This window comes from Drosophila ananassae, chromosome 3R (assembly GCF_017639315.1).
Source record: "Drosophila ananassae strain 14024-0371.13 chromosome 3R, ASM1763931v2, whole genome shotgun sequence".
NCBI lineage: Eukaryota > Metazoa > Arthropoda > Insecta > Diptera > Drosophilidae > Drosophila > Drosophila ananassae.
Window position 1 is genome coordinate 8,059,978 of NC_057930.1, and position 17,039 is coordinate 8,077,016.

Below are 17,039 nucleotides of genomic sequence, written 5' to 3' on the forward strand. Positions count from 1 at the left end.
CCGATCTTTTATAAGGATCGGCCGACTATATCCTATAGCTGTCATATAACTGAACAATCGGAAATGGCACAACCTTGCTATTTTTAAAGATGCTTGGGGCTGTTCCCAATATTTTTATTAAAAAATTTATTTGATGGTGAAATTTTCATAAGGATCGGACAACTATATACGATCCGATATATATAATAATATAAGCTGCTGCTAAACTGCAAGGGTATATAAACTTCCTTTCTTGTTTTTTTTTTTTTTGATAATTGATTATATTGTGAAACTCCCATAAGGATCGGGCTCTCATCTGTTTATTTGTTTAAGCAATTTGGTTTCCCGCAACTACGAAATAATTTTGGATTTTTAATAGCACTTTGAGCACATTTTTAATTAAAATTTTTAAACTAACCAAATTCCAAATTTTAAACCAAAAACATTTTTAAATTAAAAATACGTATAACTTTAGAACCACTGAAGCTATTGAAACATTCTTTACATCTTTGGAAAGGTTTTTAATTATTCCACTTTTTTTAATGTCAAAATCTATGGAGTAAAAAAAAGAGTTTTGGTGTTTATTGTTACATTTAAAGTATTGTTAACTGTGTGAATCGCCTGTCCAGAGGCTACTTTAATTTTCTATAAATTATGTGTTCTTTTTTAAATAATTGAAGATCTATATATACAAAAAAAAAAAAACTGATATCATATGAAAAGCCTCTTGATGAGATAAAATACCGGTGATCAGATATTTTGGCATATTGACTTGTGTAAAAAAAACTATCTAAAATGCGTGAACGAAAACTTCGCATCGAAAATATTGTTAAAATGCGGAAAAGTATATAAAATGAACTCTGAATGAGTGACTCTATTTTTAATCATTTTAGAGCTATAATGAGATAAATAAGACGTGGATGATGGGAATATCTTGTTCAAGTTTGGATCCTATGCCAACCAGGAAGAGATATGAATAACATACATATGTACATGAGTAGGCAAAATCAAGAAATTTTTCAATTAGAGAATATATATTTTATATTACATATATAGGGTATTATATATAGTTATAATAAAAACGTAAATTAACAGAATATACAGTTTATTTTATTAGTCACTGCAATTTCTACCGAGGTTATTCGTATTAGACAAGCTCTAGTAATATAATATTATTTGTAGACTTTTAGTTAAAACTCTCACTTCGTTTCTGATTTTTGGAGCGGTTAGAAGCCAAAGCTTTCATAAAATGAATCAATACATTTTCTTTACAATAACTTTCCTCATATTTGCTTCCGTTTGTCATGGTCAAGGCAATGGTATTTATTTATTAAAAATAATAATAATATTATACATTAACCTAAGCGATTTTCAGAAAAATGCGATTCTCCTCCTAGTGAGACGGGCCTTTGCAGAGGATATTTTCCAAGTTACACTTACCAGTCGCAATCGAACACATGCGAATATTTTGTATACGGTGGTTGCGACGCCACGGAAAATATTTTCCGAACCTTAGAGGACTGCACACAAACGTGTGTAAAGAATTGAATCGTGGATGAGCCTAAATGAATACAAAATAAAATCCACTTGTATTATGAAAGTGTGTATGAAATGAAGTACACTGATAGAAAAATGGGTTCTAAATTTGACAACACAAACTTCTTAAAACATGGCTCAAGTGTTCTTGAATCAATACCGGAATTCGGAATTGGAATTAGAACGAATGGGTTATTGTTAATATTTTGTTGCCAAACGGGCGGAAGGGAAAATATATTGACTACCAATTGAATTTTAAAGCAGCACAGAGCAATGACTAAAGTCTAGAAATTTTTCGGCCGAAATCTTGCCTAGGATAGCACAATTTGTCACGCTCAAATGAAGAATTTTCGTTCTCAAAATCGTATCTTAGGGGAAAAAATTCATTAAGGTAAATTAACCTTTGCAGTTAAGGTTGTTCCATTTCCGATCGTTCAGTTATATGGCGGCTATTGGATATAGTTGGCCGATTCCTATGAAATTTGTCAAATAAGATTATTTTGCCCAAAATGGAATCTGTACCAAGTCCCATCTTTGGTGTTTCAAAAAACACCAAAGTTATGCCAATTCCGATCGATCTATGACAGCTATAGGATATAGGCGGCCGATCCTTATGAAATTTTGTAGACAAGATATATTGGGCAAATATAATATGTGTGGAAAGTCTCAACCCTCCAACTTAAAAAACACCGATGTTACGGCATTTCCGATCAATCAGTTATATGACAGCTATAGGATATAGTCGACCGATCCCGGCCGTTTCGACTTATATACTACCTGCAAGGAAAAAAAGGATGTGTGCAAAGTTTCAACTCGATAGCTCCAAAACTGAGAGACTAGTTTGCGTAGAAACCGACAGACAGACAGACAGACAGACAGGCAGACAGACGGACAGACGGACATGCTCATATCGACTCAGGAGGTGATCCTGATCAAGAATATATATACTTTATAGGGTCGGAGATGTCTCCTTCACTGCGTTGCACACTTTTGACCAAAATTATAATACCCTCTGCAAGGGTATAACAACGTTTTTCCAGTTTTTCTAGTTAAACCAATTGTTGAATGTAACAATTTATTTTGGGTGTGCGATACAGAATAATAAATATTAGAAAAGTATTGGCGGAGTTGGTTTTCCTGGCTTTTTTTTAGCTTTTAATCCATGATTTGGCCCAAAAACGGCCCAAACACGGTGGTGGCTGTAATTTAAGTAAAGCAGAGTTTTATTTTTATGCATTATATGCTCAGTAGGGGCTTATGCATATAAAGCTTTCTAATCGTCAAATTGTGCATTTGTTAGTCTTGTCATTAAGACATGATACACTGAAACACAAAGCAGAATTACATCAAAATTTGCCATCAATCAACGAAGTTCGAGGTAAGCGGAGTGGAGAGCGCTTTTTTTCTAATACGGGAGGGCCTGAGGTCTAGTCTTAGTTGAGTCAATGTTTATGTTTTACTTTTTAAGCCCTTTTTTTATTTGGATTTTATTTTTAAATAAATAAACTAAAATCTGAAAAGATATACTCCATATTTTTTAGGGTATTGACCAAATACATATATGCAGACTCCAAAAAGCAAAGTTGCCATTCAAATACACACACATGTATAAGTAAATGCAAGCTTCACAGGAGGCTGGACAAAATTGGTAGCTGCACTTACAGGACTATATCTTGAGTTAACGGATTTTGCCAGATATGAGCGATATATCAAAAGTTGCGTCATCTAAAAAGCTATCTCCACGTGCAATATAAAAAGGATCAAACGAGCAAATTTTGAAAAATAATTTTTTTTCTTAAAAAAAATTTTATTTTCAGTGTATTTTTTTTTGTGTACTATATAGACGTTTGGTCTCAAAAAAGGGAAATAGATATTTTAAAAACCCTTTCAACGGTGTAAAGCTCTTTTTAATATCTTTCTTAATTATAAAGTTATGAATTTTTTAATTAACAAAGTTTTTTTTAATTTTTTAACGTAAGCTTAAGGTATTTCAAAAAGTTGTAGAACAATAGTTGCTCATATGATAGTAATAAACATTTTCCAATTTTTTTTAGGATTGTTAAAAAAAAAATAGTGCAAACAGACAAACCGACGACTGGCTTCATTTTGAAGAAGAAGAAAAAATTGAATTTTTCGAATAACTTCTAAATGGAATGTCGGATCGGGTCGATTGAGGTACCAATCGTAACGCGTATTTAGCTCTAGAATGCGAATATATTAATATTCTATCTGGGGACTAAAATGTGTCCACCAGTCCACTTTAGTGATTAAAAATTTTTTTACTTTCACCCTAATTTCTCCCAAACCAAATAACTTTTGGAATATGTTTCAACTGTTTCAAAAATTATCTAATTGAAACAATACCTTTCGATTGGTATATAATTCATTTAGATTGGATGCCTACAGAAAATTTTTAATTCTTCGGCTATATATAGATTTTCCTCGCGCACGCCAAGGCATGAAGGTCGTCATCGTGTACAAGTTAACAATAGTCAACCGGCTATTATTTACTGACTTCTTAAAGTAGTGCCGTTTCGAGGTATGCGTAGATGCTGCTCTGGTGAATTAGAGCATCATCGCTACGAATCATACGATTGATAGTTTTTGCCTAGGCTAGCGGTCTTACTTGCCGATAAGCTCCAACGGCACCCGAGCTGAAGTTCAAAAGAAAATTGGTTTTTTTTGTCTGAAGCGTGGACCAAGGGTACAGTAGGATAGTTTTTTAGTTAGAGATAAGCGGTCAATCGAGACGCACTAAAATAAAGAAGCGTCGGATGCTATATATTCTTTGACTGACTTCTAATCCACGTGGGATAAGTTTCGAGTGGGAAACTTCCAGGCTATTGATCGAGACTCCGTCGAGTCTCCACAAGCAACTATACGCATATTGCCGCTGGCCTTCGCCACAGCACGCGTAAAAGGAGTGCAACCGGGATCCCGGTTGTCTGCATCTTTGGAAGCCTCGTCCACTACGCTGGAACCCGCTGGATTCTTAATTTACATATAGATATTATATTTATAGTTATAATAAATACTTAAATTAACTGAATAGAAAGTTTATTTTATTAGTCACTCCAATTTCTACGGACGTTATTCGTATTAGACAAGCTCTATTAATATAATATTATTTGTAGACTTTTAGTTAAAACTCTCACTTCGTTTCTGATTTTTTCAGTGGTTAAAAGCCAAAGCTTCCATAAAATGATTAAATACATTTTCTTTACAATAACTTTCCTCATATTTGCTTCCGTTTGTCATGGTCAAGGCAGTGGTATATATTTATTAAAAATAATAATAATATTATACATTAACCTAAGCGATTTTCAGAAAAATGCGATTCTCCTCCTAGTGAGACGGGCCTTTGCAGAGGAGATTTTGCAAGTTACACTTACCAGTCGCTATCGAACACATGCGAATCTTTTGTATACGGTGGTTGCGACGCCACGGAAAATATTTTCAGCACCATAGAGGACTGCATACAAACGTGTGTAAAGAATTGAACCGTGGATAAGCCTTAATGAATACAAAATAAAATCCAGTTATATTATGAAAGTGTGTATGAAATGAAGTACACTGATAGAAAAATGGGTTCTAAATTTGACAACGCAAAATTCTTAAAACAAGGTTCTTGAATCAATACCGGAATTCGGAGTTGAAATTAGAACGAATGGGTTATTGTTAATATTTTGTTGCCAAACCGGCGGAAGAGCAAATATATTGACTAACAATTGAATTTTGAAGCAGCACAGAGCAATGACTAGAGTCTAGAATTTTTTCGGCCGAAATCTTGCCTAGGATATCATAATTTGTCACGCTCAAATCAAGAATTTTCGTTCTCAAAATCGTATCTTAGGGGAAAAAGTTTATACTTAAATTAGGAATTTTTTTTCTTTAACTAAGTATGTACGTTTATGGTCGACTTCCAAGTGTGTTCCTACTTGGTTTAAGTACGAAATTCTTGGTTTTTTTCTGGGTGAATAAAATAGTTACTTAATTTTGCTTTCCTTCTGATTGTCAGGGCGTTTATTTGTTTTTCTTGCACTTGCCGAACAAGAATATTTTTTATATGCAATTTTTTATGCAATATTTTTGTCACCAAAATTTATCATGCAGGTTCGTCACCTGTATTTTACCTCGTCAATATGTTTTTTATATGATAAATATATACATACATATATACTCTAATTGAAAAGTTCCTCGATTGTGCCTACTCATGTACATATGTATGTTATTGACTGGCCATCCAGGACCCTTCCTGCATGGCATAGTCTTATTTTTTTTTTAATTTAAATAGTCTTAATAGTCACGTCTTATGTATCTCATTATAGCTCTAAAATTACTAAAAATAAAGTAATTTATTCAGAGTTTATTTGATATACTTTTCTGCATTTTAATAATATTTTCGATGCGAAGTTTCCGTTCACGCTTTTTAGATAGTTTTCTTTACACAAGTCGATATGCATTCCTCTTCTTCATAAAAAAGGTGGCTTCGCAACCTCCATATAAGGGATATTCGCAGGCATTCAATTGTGTATTGTAAACGTAAGTGTGGACTATTGCTTTTCAAACACCAGTCTCACTAGGAGGAGAATAACATTTCTCTGAAAAACGCTATGGTTAATGTATAATATTATAATAATTTTTGAGACCTTGTCTAATACATCATTGTTGACTTTCAAATTGGTGCGACTAATAAAATAAACTCCTATAAATCCATTAAATAAATCTAATTTTGTTAATAAACTCGATTTCATTTCTAGTAGGATTGACAAGGATTTTAACTAATTTAGATTTAAATATAAATTTAATAAAACTAATAATTTTGTGTATTTTGGAAAGCTTTTAGAAATGGTCCCACAATATGAACAAACTAAAACATATTGATTTCAAAACAACAAAGAAAAGCTAACTCGAGCAGTTGATATACCGATATATCAGATCGTATAAAGATGCCCGATCCTTCTGAGAATTTCACCATCAAATCAATTTTCTAATAAAAATTGCAAACAGCCCCAAGCATCTTTAAAAACAGCTAGGTTGTGTCATTTCCGATCGTTCCGTTCCTTGTGAAAATCCTTATGAAATTTGTCAGACAGACGGACATGTTTATATCGACGTGTTTGTGATATTTTTACTGAACCTTTTTTTTATTGCTGTCCGCCGACAAAAGGGTCGCGATTCAGTTCAGCCGACGGATCAGAATCAATCATACATGAGTTTGGATCATTTTCGGGTACTGCTTCACCCCAACGAACCAATCAGAAAAAAGTACTCCCAACCGATTCCAAATCATTTAATCGGACGGAACAGTTCGCTCCATTCACATGAAGCAAACTTTAAAATCAAATAGAGTAACGCATCATTACCCGAGTATGATCAAATGTGATTCGTGCAGTTCTCTGGTATGTGTATAGTGTAAACACTGTATGTTTTGTAAAGTTAATTGCTGGGTTGGTATTATAGACTATTGTTCCACTTATAAAACTGGCGTTTATTCTATGTTACGTATGAAATACAAAAATGGAATCAGAACTGAATAAGTGGCTTGAATATGGATTTTATCTCAGGCCCATTGACCTCCACCACCCCCTATTTTGGGAGAAAAGGGAAGGATAGATGTGACAACGAAAAATCCGCAGGCATTTAACCACAAACACTCTCGGCCCGACCACATACGAGCTGTTCCGGACTGGTCAACACTGCCATTTACCGCCCAGCATCCCAAAACCCCACTTGGTCGGAGCTTTATTGATTCTCTATTATGCTTTTACATTTTGGTAGGCGAAACTGATTTTTAATGCCGTCGAAATCCATTTTGTTGGCCTCTCTGGCCACAGGCAGCCCAGCCATATTTTGCCATTTGAATGTCCTTGTTCATTAGGCGCGGCTTTATTTTGGTCATTGGCCACTGGGGTCAGTGGGGTTTTGGTCTAAATGCGGTTAAACTGGTTAGAGGTGGCACACTCAGATTAGATTCTCTTGGCAGGAGAAACCATTAAAAGATATATCTAATTTTCTCCAAATATTAGTAAGATTAAATTATAAAATTTTACCCATAGCAAATGGAATAATTAAATAAATAATTCCTATGTCTGCCATCACTTACAATTTAGTGCGAAATTATTATTCATTAATTATACAGGTTGACACTTACCCTGAATCAGAGCAGGACTCGTTGCTGGGACGCTGGCAAAAAAAACAAGGGCTCAGTAGGCATGCTGCGGACTGGCATTGGATTTCAATTTGAACACGTACTCCAGCCCAGAGGAGAACACTGTGGGGGAGTGGGTTCGAGTTATTTATATGGGGATATAGTCGAGTTTTCTGCTGTTCCAATAAGCCATTGATACGTTAATGTATGTCTCGCTCAAACACACTCGTTCTCCTCCACGTGTGCGTACATGTGGCAGTGTGTTTGTATCAGCTTAAGTTGGCTTTTTGAGGGATTTGTAACCGTGCGCGCCTTGCCATGTTTATTTCCCACCGGGAGCAGCAGGATTGCATTTATGAGAGAATTACGTACATGCACGGTTGGCTGTGAGCATTTTTTCCTTCTTTCATGGCAGCAGTAAAGTCAAAGGTATTTATTTATTCATTTCGAACAGAAATCAATAGCGTAGCATATGGTTTAACAATAACTTGAAAAGGGTCTCTTAGAAGGAGGATTAACGGTAGGAATATAAACCATTTTTTAATCATTAAGCATTAAAAATTAGGTATTTAAATGCTAGGCCAGTGGATAAGTTACTAAATATGCAGTTTCAATTTCAAGTAGTATTAGGTTTCAAAATTCAATTTGTAGCTCTAAACCACACAAGCAATGGGAGAGGTACGTCATATGACCTCTTGTTTATTTATTGTTGACCAGACCTTCTGTGATTAAAACGAGTGGTGTGGAAGACCCCTATCAATTGCAAGACCTCACTCTCGGACAATCAGTTCATTAACTAAACAAAGATGTGCACATACAATACGAATACGCCTCCGCAAGCTCAAATCTATTGACAATGTAATTAATGGCAACCCAGAGCATTTCGGGCCAAAGTGCAAACACCAGCAACAGGAGAAGTATAAACAGCCAATACAAAGACAGTTGCGGCCTTGTATGTGTGTCTGTGTGAGTGGGCTCTGTTTCTAAATAGGCAAACGTGACACGCCCACCGCCCCCTCAATTTATCCTCGTAATTTCAATACGGTTTCTAAGCGCAATGTTTATTAGAAACCCAAAAACGAAATTCAAACAAGAACCAAGCAAATATTTATATTTGACATTTTAGGCAAATTCGCGGCACAGTTGGGGCTGTCCTCCCCGCTCCTTGGATCCTGGCATATGACCCCCCAGGGAGGTGTCACCAGTTGGATCAATCAAATCGGGCAATGAGCCATATGGAGCACAGTTCACCCACAAAAGTGTGGGGCCACGCATCTGTGTGGCATTAGATTTCAGCAAAACTGTCAGAACGAAATCCACATGAAAAATCGAGTATTGTTCCATCTGTTGACAATGTCCTGGCATGCATCTGTATGTGTGGATGTTTGTCGCTGTGTGTGCCAGTTGGAAATGAGAGATACGTGCATCCAGGGAAACCAAATGCGCATGCAAACGATATTAATTACTTGTGCAGACAGGCAATGGGTTTGCCTCCAAGGATATTCACGGTATTCCAATATGGAATCGGTAATGCTAATAAATTTGCAATTTTATGAGCTGTAAATCGATAGCTATGGCAACGATGCTTAAACCAAAAGCCAAGCCAAGCCATAATATAAACAAGAATCGTCGGATCCGGGCCAACCACAACAAATCGACATAAACTTTTCAGTCAAAAGAAAACTCTTCAAGTCGTGTACGATGCTGTGTTGCCAGGCAGAATCAAAAAGACAAAAGTTGTTCAAAAACCGCGCTCAAAACTTCTTCAACTTTAGCCGCAGGAAGAAAAGCAACAAGGACATCAAGGAGCAACATTAACGGCAGCCAAGTAAAATGACAACAGCAATCGGCGCTCATAAAGTTCAGAAAGTTATGTTGTTATATTATACTGATATCGGTTGTACGTTCTCTCCGCCCCTCGGTCGGGGGTTCATTACCTACCCGAAACCATCCACCGAACCACCAAAGCCACCCAATCCAACCACTTTTGGTTTTCTCATTCATAGGAAAAAGTTTTATGTTTCGTTTGGAGAATTGATGTGGAAGGCTGTCCGCCGGGGCAGAGTAGGATCCCTTTCAGACTGCGGTTTTTAAAATCACAGCCCTCGAAAGGGAGAATATCCTTTAGGACGAGGAGGTAGACAGCCTACAGGCGGTGCCAGGTGACTTTCGCAGGTGTTTCCATTGTTATTTAATATCATTACCACTTCTTGGAAGTTATTGCAAACGAAAGATGGCAGGAATTCTATAAAATCGAACGGGAAATGGTAAGGAGAGAAATTTATACAATTTATCACATTAGCTGGAGGGAGTGGGTTGAAAGTTATATCGCGTGATGTTTAGGAAATATTTGATTTTGTGGACTACTCCAATTGTTATATCCCAGTTTTGTTAGTTGAATCAATTAGTATAATTGATAGTTAAAGTGTTTATTGATGTCAAACACTCCACAGGGTCATAAAAATGGGTCACAATATGGGTTTTCCGTTCAGTTTTCATTAACCACAGCCAAAAAATGTGGCCTTGCCGCCATAAATATTTCACGCACTTCTGCTCTGTGTACGTGTGTGTGTGTGTTACCAATTATATTGCCACACAGCAAATATCGAAGCAACTGATGCGAGTGTGCAAAAAATAAGAGCAAAAACGAAAAATTGAACCCAACTCAGAGCCGAGAAAATCATTTTCAATTTCATTTATGAAAGCAAATAAATTTTTCAATTGGTTTTATTCCGGCGATTTCGCCCAACAAAAAAACTCCGCCCACGCACACACAGAGCTTTCACTTTCGTTTGGAAAGCCAAGAAACAAATAGAAATTCCTGGAGACCAAAAAGCAGACAAAATCAACTTCTTATAAAGCTTCCTTCGCCAAGGGAATCCTTTCTGCTTATGTTTACCCCGGACCCTAACTCCCCCGGCATCATCAAAGCCCAGGCCACGTAGAGGCCGTAAAACAGGGCGTGGCTGAGGTGCTTACCCGCCTGCCCACCTACCTTCCTGTCCAACTGGCAGGACGGGCAAGGACATTTAATAAGCAGCCTAAGCGAAGGCTCAACACCCGGTTTCTGGGGAAAACTTTCCTCGCAGAAGCTGCACTTTGTGGCCTGTGCATATTTCATAGCTCAACGGCTACTTACACCCAAAAACTTTTGGGCTTCGACAGGTTTTAAAGCGGGGAACTGTTGGGCTTAGAAAAGCAACAAGCTAACAGCTTTTCAAGCCAACAATTTCGATTAAAGATGGGGTATGCTGTTCTCGCATCATAAACCTCTCATACTTGATTCAAATGAGAGCTGCAAGTTTAAAATTTTCTTATTTAAGTCGAATATTCACTCTTACTCTTGCTCTAATTTAATTATATCTCAAAGATAGGTATCTTAAGTTCGAATGCCTTGGGAGGACCGGCTTCCGTGACTTGTTTAGCCGTGTGTGCTGAATTCCAAATTAGTTTCGCTCGGATGCGAAATTATTGCGCTTCAGCATTCATTTTTCCTTACTAAGCTTCATCGACAAACGAATTTCCTTCGCCGAACAGCTTTTCTCAATCCCGATTCCCAGCCTCCTGCTGCTCTGCTTTTGATGTGCCAGGGTCTTCAATAAAATATAAAAATATTTCATTTTGCATTAACCTGACATCGGCACGGAGGGGGAAGAGGGAAAACAAAAAGGAGGAAATCTAAAGGCAGAATACAAAGTATAATATCGAAGCCGGACTCGGGGCGCTTTCAGGTTAAATAAAGCAAGAAGTATGTGTACATAAATTGGCTGTCCATTTGCGTCTCTTTTGTTCGTAATTAGATTTCCGTTTCTCTAACTCTAAACAATTTCCCATTTTCTCAACTTCTGCATTTCTCCTCGAGGCGATTCCCATTTAATTGGTTGTTCTCTGGCCTGGCCTGGCCTGTGCTGGCTCTCCGCGTTTGCCATTCGAAAGTTGGCCAATGGAATTTTTAGTAATAATTTATTACAAATTTAAATGTGGCCTGCAGGCGGCTGCAAACAGGACTTTTGACTTTTACCATTTTTGCCAATTGGCAGCGGAAATGTAGTCCTTTCTGGTCTTTTAGATCGAAAGGATAAATTCCTATGATGGCTCACTTTCCGTGTTTTATTGTCTGTCCATCTCGTAAGCTCCGAGCCTTAATGCGATCATTAAGACCAAATGAAATTCATGAGCCGGGCTCAACTTTTAAATTAATGCCCAAGATTAAATTTTTCCCGGGGATGGTAGCCTGATGTTGAAACTTTACGATGACAAAAAGAAGACACACAGGAAAAAAGACCACCAAACATTCGCTAATTGCTCTCCAAGGAGTCTCTGGTGTCCCCAAGGATCCCACCATTTACATAAAAAATGATTTTCAACAAATTAAAAAATTGCTCAAGTGCTGGGCGTATAAATCGAAAGTCGACAGAAGGCGAGGAAAAATCTCAAAACCTTTAATTAGTCGCATTTATCAATGTATTGATACTGAGGACGAGAAGGACGTGACATCAAATAGCAGTACAGGATACTAGATAAAAGAAGAGTGGGAGTTCGCTTCAAGTTGGCTCCACTGTGGCCAAAACTTTACAATCTTTGCCGGGCCATCCTAATTGTTCCTGTGAGTCTCGTCCCTCCCACAGCACTCCTCCTCTGGCAGCCTCCTGTTGCTGTCAATAATTAGAGCTGGGAATTTCCTCTGCTTCCTTGGTTTTTTCCCAAATAGGGAGGCCGACACGCGGATTACTCGAAACGTGGCTGCTAAGCGGCCCTAATGCCACTCTACTGCCTCACTTCCGGCTGGCTGGAGTGCAGGCTCGTCCTTTGTTTTGGATCCTTCCAGTTAGCAGGACAGGCCATTTCTTTTCATTATTTGCCGGCATTAGTGTTGACTTATGTTGCTGCCCATTGACTTTGTACACGCTTCGAATAATTTTAGTTGGTTTTTTCCTTTTATTTCTTGAATCGATTTGTTTTGGGGGATTTTTCCCAACTATTCATTCCATTGGCCACGTTGCGTATACTTACTATTCCATCGTACATGAAAGCCAATTAAATTGATTTTAAATGAATGCAAACAAATATCCAATTACATCAAAATTTTCAGCCACTGGAAGGACCAAAGTAAATTCCTTTTAATTACATGACCTATTATCATATTAATTGCATTTCCAGCAATCATAAATATTAATTTCCTGCAAATAAAATTTATGGAAGCATCCTTTGACTGTTTATCGCATAAATTAAAGCAAAACAATTGACAGCCGAGGAGAAATAATTTTCCCGCCAAAACTGAAAGGTTTCTTACTGGCATTATCGATTAAAAATAATGTAAACCATCGGAAAGGCAAAAGCGAATACTCATTAGGACATTCAAGTTTCTCATAAATATTACATAAAGTGAATAAATAATTCGAAGTAAACTCACCTTTTATCCTAATTGAACAACAACAAAAACCGCCAAAGAGCTAATATGGTAATGCTGTTAAGCATTAATTAAGAGAAATAAAAAATTTCTCACAACGTGTGAATAATGAGCAGTTATAATAAATTTCTATTTGCCACACACTCGCACCCGGAACAGAAAAATCTTGGAAATTGCCACACATAATTATGTAAATGAGTTTTCCCTTTCCCCCACCCCACCCAGTCCGATTGGCAGTAAATGGGATGATGGCGTTGGGGGGATGAGGAAACTGTAAAGACACATTTTAATTACCAAGAAAATGTAAATTAACCAACAAGAGACAACAAACAGACAAACAGGCAGCAGCGACATGCTACGGCTAACAGCAAAAGCCCATAAAACCCGAAACTCATACGCAGGACTCTCCGCTTTCAGTGTGTGTCTTTCTGTTTTTGGGTGTGTTTGTGTGTGTATGGTGTGTGAAAGTTTGTCGCTTTTTGCAAATGGCTGCGCATCTGTGATAACTTTGCTCCAAACCGAATACCATCCTAAAAAAAAGACACCCAAAAACATTTTTCTGATAATAAAAATGAAATTTAAAGCATATTTAGGGATGTACGGTCACGGCCCCAAACTAAGCGGCTTTAATGCATCTGTTCCCAGTCACTCGGCTCCCATAATTATGGAGAAATATGTATATTCAACTGGGTAAATATTCAGATGGGGAGTATGGGTTGGAAACTGACAGCTTCACGCCTTTACACGCCCCATTTGAACTTTGACAGTTTGTCGAAACAGGAAGATTGAACTTTGTTTGGGAAACCATTTCATAAATTGGCGAATTTAGATATATTCAGCTTAATCCACCTGCTAGAAACAAATCAGTAATTAAAATTTAAATAACTATTTTATTTTTAGCCCTTTTAGGTATAATTATAATATTGTTTTATCTGAAATCATCCCTTCCGGTGACCAACTTCCAAAACAGACAGAACATGCCACTCCGAAACAACCGCTAAATTATTTAATTCAATTAACTCTAGTAGCAACAATATCAACTGCAATAACGGTGGCAGGAACTCAGCTTAACTGAAACAATTAAATAATTTAAACTAAAACCGTTTAAGTCATTAAATCAATTCGGTGGAGAGCAGAGTGAAAAAATAACAAGGCAGAAGAAGTGTGCTGGCAAAGCACTTTTATCAGCATGAAAATTGTAAAAATATGCAAAGTAGCGAAATGGTCGAGGGTGAAAAAAAATAGATACAGTTAAAAAGTGCATTTTTGTTGGGCGAACGTTTTCGGCAATTTATTTTGCATCAACATACACATAATGTGTAGCTTGCAGATACTTTCTAGCGACACATAAAGTATGAGTAATGACTGGAAAATTGGTAGTTTAAAGTTTAAACCTAATTGGTCATTCGGGTGGATGGAAAAATGTCACCTAATTTAGGTAAATTAGGGGTCAAGCTGTAAAGGAAAATCGAACCCACCTCTCTTCTTTTGTACGATGTCAAAGGACATGGCTACGTGCGGCCTTATCCTTTGCCTTTGCCCCTTTGGCCAACCAACCGACAGCTGTTGGAACATCCTGTGTGAATGGAAGTGTGTCTGTGCGTTTGGGACTCGACATAACAATAACCATTTTCGAAACACACACACTCACCCAGGGACGGGATGAGAAGGAAAAGGGCTTTGTGTGCTTATGCTGCATGCCAGCGCATAGATAATGTATACGCAGTGTGGTACGAAGGGGAATGGCACTCCGCCACTCCGCAGCACTGGCATGTCAATCAACAACTGTGTGCAACTTGGTCGGTATGTTGTTCTTGCACTGCCTGGACTTTGAGGTGGGTCTGTTAAAGGGAAATGGGAAATTGTGTTTGCAGCCAAAAAGCAAAAAAATAGAAGGGAAGCCGAAGAGCACAAGAGCCAATGGTATTTTGGGTGTCCTTAAAGCTATGACACCGGCCACGGCTGAAGTCCTACCGCTACCACTCCACCCCCTTCGATTTGCCTCTGTATTATTTTGCTGTTTCATTTTTCCTGTTGTGTGTCACGCATCTCTGGCAATTGGCAGGCACACAAAAATCAATTGATAACAGGTGGCGCTGGCACAGGAAACGACCGGGGCAGCAACCTCTCCCCGAGATCCGTTCCAATTTTTTGACTGTAAGCGAACCGAGCCGGGCCCAACCTGAGCCAGGCATAAAAATCGTTATGAAAACACATAAAAATTTAAAAATTCTCCAGGCCCGTGACTCGTGAGCCATATCCGTCGCCAGTCGACCAGGTCTATAGTCAGCCCGTGCCCGTGCCCGTATGTGCTCGGGGCGGCGTCACTTGTGTGTTGATATTAAGCTAAAAGGGCCATTAGCTATAAAAATACTTAAGATGGAAATATGCGCAATGCCGTGAGGGCATTCGAGTGGCAGAAAGAGAATAACCCAGAAAGCAAAAGTCGCCCCTTCGACAAGAGGAGCGGAGTCAAGCTCCTCGGCAAACTGTCACTGAAGTTGTCAACAGCAGGGGAAGCAACAGAAGCAACGGCAACGGCAACAAGATTGGATTCAGACTGAGTCTTAAAGACAACAAAAAACAACAACCAAAACGTCAGAGGCAGGTGAGTACAGGTATAAGTGAAATGTGCATACATTTCCAGCCAAGAGCATTCCCACCTTTATCTGGAAACGGCATTAACATCTTGTCATCAGGGTGTATGTAGGACGTGTTACGTATACGTAATATTCGTGGCATGCTCATTAATGGCTTTATGTTGCTAGATCTAGTTAGTACATACTCTCAGGTGATAAATTCAATAAGGACAAACTTTTATGGAATCTGAAGCCATTAGTTATTACATTTGCATTTTTATTTAAAAGAACTTTTAGATATCTATCTATATATCTTTAAATGCATCAAAAATAATAAAGGAAGAATTATTTTTCAGTGACAAAATATCAGGTTTAAACTCATTTCTTTAAAGCTGTGCCTGGTCTCGAAAGTCCCAACACTTAGGCGTGACTTTTCAACAATGGAAATAATTTAAATATTAAATACATTTATGTAAATTTCGCCACAGTCCAAAATAGCTAAATTGCCTTCAATTGCGCACATTTAATGTCATTCCATTTAGAGTGCCCAATCCCCAAAATGGCTGCTAGTATTTCCTCTACAAAATAGCATCGTCTGCCTTGACATCTCCCGCGGGCTTAGCGGCAGCACATTTTCAATTAAACTTTTCGCATAGCATTTAATAACTCCGCATAGTTTTAAAGCCGGGCTATTTTCGAAGTGCGCGATATCCGCATGTTTGCCTTTTCCCTGTCCAATTCGGTCTGCCTAGGACCAGGAAGCTTTTCCCAAATGCGGAATTTGGCAAACATACGACTTTTCTGAGGTGAGCATGCGCCTTGGGGATTGGGAGAAAAATCCGAGAGATGCTGGCAACTGCGGGAGTTGCAAGGGCTTCATATTCTTAAAGGGCTTACACTATTAAAAAATATTCCTTTAAACAAGAAGTTGGGACGGTTGAGATTACATTAAATCTTATTATACGAATGGCACTACTCAAGTCAACCACTATCACTATTCAGTAAATCATAATTGCCATCCACTTGATCCCCAATTTGACAAGGTAATCCTTTTGTCAATCTGTGTTGTTTAAATACCAGCCCGATAATCCCTAAAATGCACTCCCAACAGATTGTTGGGGCAGCTTGGCACAAACACGCTGTGATGTCAGCAATTAACTGAGACTAATCAGGGTAAAACCAGGTTACCTGTGGCACAAATGATTCACTAATTGCCAGCGCTGGGGAGATGGGGAGTCCCAGCACTAGAAGGAGGTCTGGGTGGTCCGGTTATGTCCTGTTTGGTTCAGCTCGCTCATTAAAAGAGCAAACAAACTTAATACCTGACTAATGCAGTGTCTGGTCACCTGGAGGAGAATCCTGGCGAAGAGCAGTCACGGTGATA